The sequence below is a fragment of the Chiloscyllium plagiosum genome, unplaced genomic scaffold (genome assembly GCF_037043375.1).
Source record: "Chiloscyllium plagiosum isolate Xiang-an unplaced genomic scaffold, Cpla_swu_hap1 HiC_scaffold_5, whole genome shotgun sequence".
NCBI lineage: Eukaryota > Metazoa > Chordata > Chondrichthyes > Orectolobiformes > Hemiscylliidae > Chiloscyllium > Chiloscyllium plagiosum.
Genome location: NW_028270143.1, coordinates 70408631 through 70418422, shown reverse-complemented (window position 1 = coordinate 70418422; position 9792 = coordinate 70408631). Strand labels below are relative to the sequence as shown.

The 9792-nt window shown below is 38.8% G+C and overlaps 1 protein-coding gene across 2 annotated transcripts in view; it reads left to right on the top strand.

The window, feature by feature from the left end:
* Positions 1-441: 441 nt before the first annotated feature.
* satb1b (SATB homeobox 1b) overlaps positions 442-9792 on the top strand; it is a 132452-nt gene continuing 123101 nt past the window's right edge. Inside the window, exon 1 of one of the 2 annotated variants that reach the window (XM_087987291.1) lies at positions 442-1253. The gene's annotated coding sequence lies outside the window, so the exon portion shown is untranslated. The remainder of the gene's footprint in view (positions 1254-9792) is intronic. The other variant, XM_087987295.1, reaches the window with a different exon arrangement.

Here is a 9792-nt window from a genome sequence, read left to right as displayed (position 1 = left end):
ATTGTGAAATACTGGGGGTCGAAAGAGAGAAAAATAACTCCTTTCCAAGCTGACAGTGAAAAGGGATTCAGCACCCTGGAAATGGATGGGGAAAATACTTTCACATCCTGGAAAGGGCAACTGGAGCTTGCGAAACCAGTCGAGAAGCCAGTGTTTGGGTTCAATGACATCGAGGGTTTTAAGAACTTCAAAACTGTAATGCAAAGAAAATAAATGCCCAGCTATTTCCAACGGACATATAGAGCACGCCGTTTATTCCTTCCTGCCTCTCCCCCGTAATAAAAACTTCAGCGGATCGTTCAAGCATTCAATACAAATAGCCAAAAAGAACAGAAATGAATACATCGTCACACATCCGAATAGTGAGCTAGTGTGTGTGTAGGAGTTTGCTGCATCGCAGCCCAGGTTGTGTGTTGAGGTTGAGTATTCCTGAACTACCAAGTTACCGGGGTCTGGGACTAAACCTTCTGCCTGGGAGGCGAGGGCAGCCGAGGGTGCATCTCGGTCTGAAATTCACTCGCTTTGCAATCGTTCACTCCCAAACTAAACTACGCTGTGCTAAATCATTCCTGACTTTATCACTTGCTTTCAGATATTCCCAGTCAGTGCTGTTAATTTGCAGCTGAGAGGAAGATGTAAAGCATGCGGTCCTCTCCTGCCGCACCTAATATAGTCAGCTTGCTCTTCTCCGCCACTTTCAGTTTCAAGCGGGGTGCGGTGTGCTCAGAGAGCTTGGATCACTAGGGCGGGCGGCTTGTGGGATGTGACAGTGCCGGCTCTGCCAGTGACTGTCCCGAAGACAGCTAGCTGCTCTGTCTCAGTGTCTCTCAACCTGCCTTCCCCGCTGAAGGTGCGCCCTGCCTCCGGGATGGCTGGTCTGAAAGCTCCGCATCGCCACCCCCTTTCCTGTTGCGGTTCACCTCCATTCAACAAATAACGACAACTGGAAGTGTTTGCATATTTGACTGGGCTGATTTCCTGTGAATAAACTGCACCAGACACGTCCAATACTTTAGCACCGCACTGATAAGATCGTTCCTTTTACTTAAAAAAAAAACAAAATCTACTGTGAACTGTACCACACAAGACGCTGATCCGGGAGAAGTTTTTGTTTGCCAAATCAATAAGTCTCAGGACTTGGAAGATTATTGGTGATCGAGGCGGCTGCAGAGTGTTCGCTCCGGTGTATGTCTCTGCACATTGTTAAAAGGGGGGGAGAGAACTGCAACTTTAAATGTGGCGACAATTCTAAGGTACTGTTTACCCGGGTAAGCGTGTTTCATGCCTTTGTTCGATATTCCCCGGTGATTTTGTGGCTGCCTCTGTGTGTGCAGTTTGTGGTGAGGGCGATTTTGTGGCAACAATTTGCCACCTTGTTCTGAGAAATTGTTTTCAACATGTCAGATTGCAGGGAGAGATTGAGAGTGGTGTGTGCGCGCTTCGAGTGACTGTAGCGGTTCGGGGACTGTAGTGTGGGGTGTCACTACCAGTTGTCGTGTCCTGGAGCCGCTTTAACTTTGTAATACTCTAACCTGAAGGAAACACTTGACGTGAGTAAGGTCTTTGTGGACGTAATTACATACTTAAATGCCCGTTTTTGGACATCTCCGCTGGATCCTCTTTATTTGTGTTGCCCCTGTCATGTTCGGGTTTATAACATTAATCAGTCTGTCTGAAACAACACGCTCGTTTCTCGGGGAGTATCTGTCATCACTGTAGATAGAAAAGCTGCAAGACTGAGTGGTGTGTCAGGATGTGCACCAGAGGAGGATGAATTTGTAACCTTTACTGGGGATCGTGCCTCAAATCAAAACCCGCCTTGTGTATATTGAGTATTTCTTATGACCTGATGGACTTTGTGTGAAGTTACGGGCAAGTGGACGGTACCTGTAAATATTTAGTGCTTGAGCCTTCATGAGTTGTGTGGCGTATTCGCACCTCGTTCATGAATTATTACTGACTGTTTTAAAATTAGATACTGTCTCCACTAACTATGGAAATATTGACCCCAGCATTTTACCTCAGCTGACCCATCATATATAGTACTATACGCTAAGTGTAAAAACGGCCACACTGGCGATTGAGTGTAATAAAATGAATCTCTGACAGGAGATTTGCCCAAACAAAAACAGGCCTCGCTAACGTACACAATGGTACATCTAACACGTTCTTCTCATCAACGATTATCATTACGGTTGTAGGAACTCCACTCTTAGTTCCTTTCCAGAAGGGGACAGTTCTGCAGCCAGATAGCCCGAGACAGGCTCTCCCTCAGCTCGACCTGGCCCCTACCAGTTCACGTCCTGCTCCAGCCGCTTACTTGACGCGAGCCACACTCTTACGCAGATACTACAGCTGGCTTTTTACATTCTTTTTAGCAAAACTATACTTCTTAGACTGGAAGTCCTAATCTCATTTTCTCTGAACACTGAGAGATGCAGCAGAAAGATCACACCTTGATGCTCTGTAAGACAATTAACTTACATTTTCCATCCTGGCATAAGGGTATCAGTGGGGAGAGATTTTTCACAATGAGAGACTGCCGTAAGATATTATCCACGAGTGACATTACCACGAGAAGGCATTTCCAAATGCCCATGACAAGACATTGTTCAGAACTAGACATTACTCATGATGGTCAGACATTACACACAGCAACCACACATTGAGGCTTTCCCCATTGTAAGTCTTTCCCCATAAGACATTGCCCATGATGAGACTTTCCCTATGAGGAGCCATAGTCCACATGAACCATTGCCCATATTGAGACATTTTTGATAGTAAGGTATTGTCCTTAGTAATTCACTGCCCACAGTGAGACATTGTCCACTGCAAGGCACTGTCCAAGGTGAGATGTTGCCTATCATGAGACTGTCCAGAAGAAGACATTGCTAAGGATGGCCCCACAGTGAGACAGTAGGCTTAATTTTCTATTCTGCATGAATTTTAATTTCATTGAAGTCAGTGAAGGACAACATTATGCAAGGTGTTAAAAACAGTATCCCAGAAGTTGCCACCTGATTTAAAAGAAAACAAGAAATGCAAATACTGGAAATCAGAAACAACAAATTGCTGGAAGAACATTTTTGGTCTGAAGTCACTGAGCCCAAAACATTAACTGTTTTTTCTCCACTGATGCTGCCAAACCTGATGAGTTTTTCCTGCAATTTCTGATTTTGTTTCCCACCTGGCCAGTTGGATTAAAGTTAATCCTACTGTGTTGCAGAGCATAAGCAGATGTCTCAGCTAATGCTTCCACTCCTTACAGGCAAGACTCCTGTATTCTCTTAGTTCTTTTGTACCTAACCTAACTCAGACATTAATGCTACACCAGTTTCAATATGAAATATCTATATATGCATGTAGAGGTCATTCTGTTGGTAGGACTGACCCAATTTACTTAAATAAGTAAACATAATATGTTAGACCACTTTTCAAGTATATTTCCTCAAAATAAGTACATCAAGTTTAACAAATATTTTTATGTAATTGCTTGGCAAGAATATCATTCCAATAACTAATTGTACTGGAAAAAATTGACCTGAGTGCAAGAATGTACTTCCAGGTTATGCACATTTTTTTTCTAGTGAAATTATAATAAGAGGAATTCCATCAAAGTGGTAAACATGACATTCAGAAGAGGTTTGATACATTGGTATTTTGGAGAGTACAGTTTGGAAGCCTGTATGCAAACATGGTCAACTTTGAAGATGGCCTTAGAGATATTTCAAGCCCATACAGTTCCTGTATCTGCTACAGGATCACACATATCAACATGAAGGTTTACCTCAAAACAACTTGGTAATTTGGGGTATCTTCTTACTTTCAATTTAATATACAGAATAAGTTCTTCATATGATATTAATCTATGATAGCATATTATTGGCGAACACTCATTTCGCATGCAGTACTGGCAGTGTTAGTGAATCAACCCAGGGCCTAGATATTTTAGAGACTCAATAATAAAGTTAGAAGCTGAAGAGAGATGGCAGAGTTCAGAGAGAGAGAAACAGCAATGGTAGAAATGAAAAATAATTGAAATAAGGAAAATAAAAAGTGATAATAAAGACAAACCTTTCTTACAACTGAATCAGTGAGTGGGCTAAATAGAGACAGCCACAGCATACAATAGGTTGCTGTTAACCAAGCTTGACTTGATGAGCATTCCAAAGATCACAAAAAAGGACTTGAGTATTTACATTATGTCTTTACAGTCGATGTAACAAAGAAACCCATTTAGATAGGATGGAGTTTGGTATGACTGCTCAACATTTGCCCTACTGCAACAAATAGAAAAGGATGAAATGCAGAACAGGTCTGTCAGCATCTGCAAACCAGTAATGGCAGGTTAGCATTTCAGGTATTGACTCTTTGTCTGAACTAGAAACTGAAAGGTAAGTGTAAGCTATAAAATGATTGAACAAAACAAAGAGAGAGAGGCAGAATAAAATCAAGTGTCACTGCGCTCATAATAATTACAAAAACACAGTTTACAGGTTTCATGGTTTCTGTAGCAGTATATAGGTAGGTGGGAAAGGATTTTTAAAAGTGATGGATAATCAGCAAAGAATGCCTGAGGAAGTGAAATTATTTAAAAAAGGGGTACTTAAGGATAATCTTCAAAATTGTAAAGTTTAGATGTGAGAAACAGATAGGGAAACATAAGTCAAAAATAAAGAGATCAATGTCAGTTTGGCATTAAGAGTTTGTGTGATAATCCATATGATCACACTACAGATAGAATGGAAATTTTCAGCAAAAGAAGCAACTGATCTCCATTTGGACTCTTCTGGAGAAGAGATTGCACTATGAGCAACACATGCAGTGTGCTAAATTGGGCAAAGACAATTTAAATTATCAATTCAGAGTGAAGAGTGATTGGGGTATAAAATGGTGAATCCATCTGCTTTGGTTCCATGGGAAACTGGAAAGGAGGACAGCCATAAATTGAGATGACAGAAAAACAGACAAGAATATCAGGGAGCAAACAGTTCCTCTGGGAAGCAGAGAAGGGAGGGAAACATGTTTGCTGATCGTATCTTGTAGCTGTGAAAAATAATGAAAGATGATCTAGGAGCTGTTTAAATCCCACAATCTGGAAATGTGGTCAAAGAGCCTGTTTATTACAAATAGGTTAAACTCTTGGCTGAAGCAAAAGAAAAGCAATTCAGAGTATCTGCTGCATAAAGCAAGTTATCAGGATATACACAACAGTAAGTGAGGGAAGTCAGTGAGGATTTTCAGAAAAGGTTTGTGAAAAACCATAGTCATATGTCCAAATTTGAGCATTATGAACATTCAAATCCACAATTTTTCAAAATTAGTACTTGGATTGCTAAATCAAATTTAATTCATGCAGTATAATATTAGACTAGTTGCTATATTTCAGAATATATTCACTGTTTGAATTCAATTAATGAAAAGAGCCCTTTAATTGCACGCAGGAATTCAACTGCGCCTCAGAACTTGAAATACATTTGTTTATTAGTAGAACTTACACAGTAGAATGAACTGCTTATGCAGATAAATTGACATTTCTTTGGATATTGATCAATAACATGCTGTTGTTAAACCTGGAACATTGAGTTCGGGAGATATTATGCCAGTATCAGGTTTTCTAATTACAATTTTCTACAGAGAATATACATAGCAACACACAAATACCATACCGGAGTTCCAATTGTTTCACTCCTTATCGTGTTGTGCAGATTTTTGGCATAATTTCTATATTGTATCAATAAAGGGATGATAGATAACTGTTGAAGTCAAATTAATTTCTTATTATCTTGATGATTTAGCATCCATGACAAGGATCATAATTAATTTTTAAATCTGATTAAAAATATTTCCAATTTTTTTGATGTTATATTATTGCAAACCATTGTCAATGTACAAGTTGCAATCGTTAAAATCAATGATCTATTTTGTGAATGTAGCTTCTGATCTAAAACAACCATATGCACACTAACTGTGGGTAAGCATTAAAGTAAATTAAAACCTTGGATCTGGAACAGCTTCTATTCAGATCCTTTGGATATCTATTCCAGATGTTATAAACTGGTTGTTTATTGGGAAAGATTCTTGACTGGGCAATTGGGGATTTAGATGCATAAAAGGTTTAGAATTTCAATATACATTTCCCCAACCAGGATTGAACTTTTAAAGGTTGTCTTCTTTACTCCTATATGCAAGGATATGAACTTTGTTAACAAAGTGGATACAAAGAACAAAGAACAGTACAGCATAGGAACAAGCAATTCAGCCAACCAAAGATCGTGCCAACACATGATGCTTTTCTATATCTCCCAAAACTGAAACAAACCAATAAATATATCAGAAAATTAATAATTAAGATGAAGGTGGACTGAGTGGTGCAGCTATTTGGCATGCCACCTGTTCAGTCTTTGAGGTTTATGTTCAAAATTTGGCCAGAATGATGATATTAAGATTTCCTCCTTCCACTGAATTGCAAAAGCCATATGTAAATGAGCTTGAACAGTCTCAAACTGGCAAATGCAGTAACTGATGGATATGGGATCATAATTTGATAATGTGCGAGCAGGGTCACTTGGTAAGACCATCAGAGGACAAATGTGGAAAATGAAGCTATTGCAAAATGGTAAATCAGTAGAAAGCGGATTCTCTGGCTGGAAGGAGTGATAATCAGGATAAGTGTAGAGGAAACTTTAGTTTTGCTTCTTGTGTACAACTGACCTTGGAGTGTTTGATGTTGACACCAGGCTTAATATTCTCTAATACTGATATTCCTTGCGTAAATTAGCATAACCCCCCACCCCCACTTGCCCATGAGAAGAAACACAAAATACATTCATTTTTCATTCTGGTTGAATGTGCAAATGTAAGTGTGACAGAAAGTGTATTCATTTTTAGCAGAGGCCATGAGTGTTGTGTTTAAGTTTGCAGTGGTCCAAGTTTGACAAATTAATTCTTCTAAATTCTGTTTTTAGTTTAAGTCAAAATTAGTTCAATTAAAAAGAATTGTGTACTGACTGTTAATCTGAACAAGTGCAGATTAATATAGTCCATTTATTTATGTAAATTAGGAGTATTAACCATGGGGAAATGCAGGGTTACAGTGATAGAGTAGGAGACGCATCTGGGTGGGATGCTCTCCAGAGGGTCAGTGTAGACTTGATGGGCTGAATGGCCTGCTTCCACACTTTAGGAATTCTATGATTCTCTGATTTAGTCTCCTGCAATCCAGTGAAAATGTTTAGGTGGGATGGCAGGATTAAGTGGAAAGAGGTAATGGAATTCAACTTTTATTTAGTTTAATGGTCCCTGAATAGAGATGTGCAAGTGAAGCTGTGAAATTCTTAAAGAAATAAATGGGTTCTGAATTTTTTTTTGGAGGGTGGGGAGAGAGATTGATAGAATGGGCAGAATGGTCTTCCTCATCCATAATTATATATAATTAACAAAAATCTAGATTGAAAGATGGGATTTTTACCTGATTTTGGGTGGCAAAGTAGGACTAATTATTTTCCTGAAACACTTTTCTTTTTAAGAGCATTTTTTTCTTTGTACAGCACTTTAACCACAAGACGATTGACTATATACTTACTGATGCTCTACTTATTACTAATCAGACAAAGGGATTGTCATACCGTCATCTGCACAGCTTCTTCACTCTAATATTAACTCTACTGAAATGGTGGACAATATGATATATCGTATTTGCAATATTTGGCTTGTTAAATATCCTTGGCTTGAGCAACTTAATATTGAAAAAGGATATATATATGTTACTCACTGTATCCTGACTGAAAAATGAAGCATGTCTCAGGAAGAAGTACTATTAATGTCAGCACTGTTAAAATCTCAGGATTTTTATTCAACAGGAACTTTTGTCAAATAAATGAATTGAATATGTCTTCAAGTATAGGTTGTGTTCCTATTATGATTTTTGTAGTTTGGTTGTTCTGATTCCCAGTAAATGGCTGAGCAATAGAAGCCAAGAATATCGGAGAATTAATCCAGCTCTCTGCTGAATTAGCTCATTTTAGTAGGAATGATAGCGATGCTGCTACAACTGACTACTTTAACATGTCAGCATATGAAGGTGAAAATCAGTTAGCACACTCAAAGCAGAACACTCCTTGTTGAGTTCTGTGAGAAGTACTTCCCTGTGTTCATGGAATGAAGTTGACCGTGATGACCCTACTGTTGAATAGCCTACTGACACATAAGCTTCCCAAATTCTTGACAGGTGAAACTCACAAAAAAAAGCTATCCTTGCAAAACGTGCATGCACTTAGGAAGAGGCAAAGCAAAATCAGGAATGACAGCAAAATCATTTAAGTATTCTATTTGAATTTCTCAAGAGAGATGCCCTGAAATTATTTATCTGTGTAAATTCCTGCCACCCATTTTGGAATTTATTCATCAGTGCAATCTGAGTGAGATCTTTGAACATCCTGGGGTCCTTTTTCGGAAAATGTCATTGTATTCATATTTATATCCACAGCATATTTTAATTTCACTAAAATACAAGTGGTGGAGTGGGTCGCTTCTTTAAAAACTATTGTTAGCAATTGTTCAGCGTATTTGCGTACAAGTATGATGGTCAGTTTTCACACTTGGGTACTTTGTAGGCCTGAACTGAATGTTTTCCCTTTTTGCTTCAGCACAACAGGTGCCAGTTGAAGGCTATCTCTCACGGACCTTATTAGATGTATTAGGTGATATAATTCAGCATCCTTGTGATGCCAAGTTCACCTACTGGCTTTACAGCTAAAGCCACTTAATTGTACCGCAACAGAATTGTTGTCTCCACCTCACGTCTTCCACTGCTGAAAACCAAGCCCATATTTTCATCATCTCCAGATTCAGCTTCTCCAAGATGCATTTGATGGCTTCAATTTTTTTGAAGTTTCAACTTATACAAAATGATAAAACCCACCCTCTATTAACTTACACATTCTCACTGCCCTGTCCTCTCCATTATAATTACCATACCTCAATTTGTCAGTTCCAAAATTCTTGGCCTTGGTTTCAGATCTCACTATGGCATCACCATATCTTGCCTTATTGACTGTCTCCTCCTTTGCACCTTCTATTCCTCTACCACCAGATTGCTCCTTATCCCCACACACTATCACTGGCTATGATTAACTCAATCTCTAAGGTCCTATCTCCTGGAATTTTCTGCCACCATATTGTGAGATTAACTAATACAGCTAAGAGATTGGAGTACATACAACTAATTTCTTATATTCCTTTAAAAACCTTAATAGTAAATATTAGGCAGTCATTCTACTGAATATTGCCTGTAAATCAAGTTAATACATGTCTCAAAATTGTTATTGATTTATGTTTTGAAATACTTGTTTAAAAAAGTCAGATATAATTCTATCTCTTTGTGACACTCTTAATTTTTATTGTGCACAAAAGAATTCCTCAAATTAGATTATATTGAGTTGTGCATTAATGTTGCAAAATTATTCCCTTTTTCAAGGAAGCAGTGAGGGGTGAAAGCATCCATCCATCTTGAGAGGATGGCCTGCACCAGGGGGTTTGCCATTTTTGGTTTGAACATTATCTGTTGTAGCTAGAGGAGCTAATTCATGGGTGGCAATCTCTACCAAAAGTGCCACAGATAAAGAGCATTGGCCTAAGATTGACTGATGTTTGTTTTCTTTGTGGTGTGCTCTCTTTTCTGTTACCAGCTTTCCTTCTTCCTTTGTCCTTTGCTTTATCCATGTCCTTGCTGACTGCTTGTCACCAGGCACTGTGGTCACCAATGTGGACTTATCTTGTATCAATTTCAAT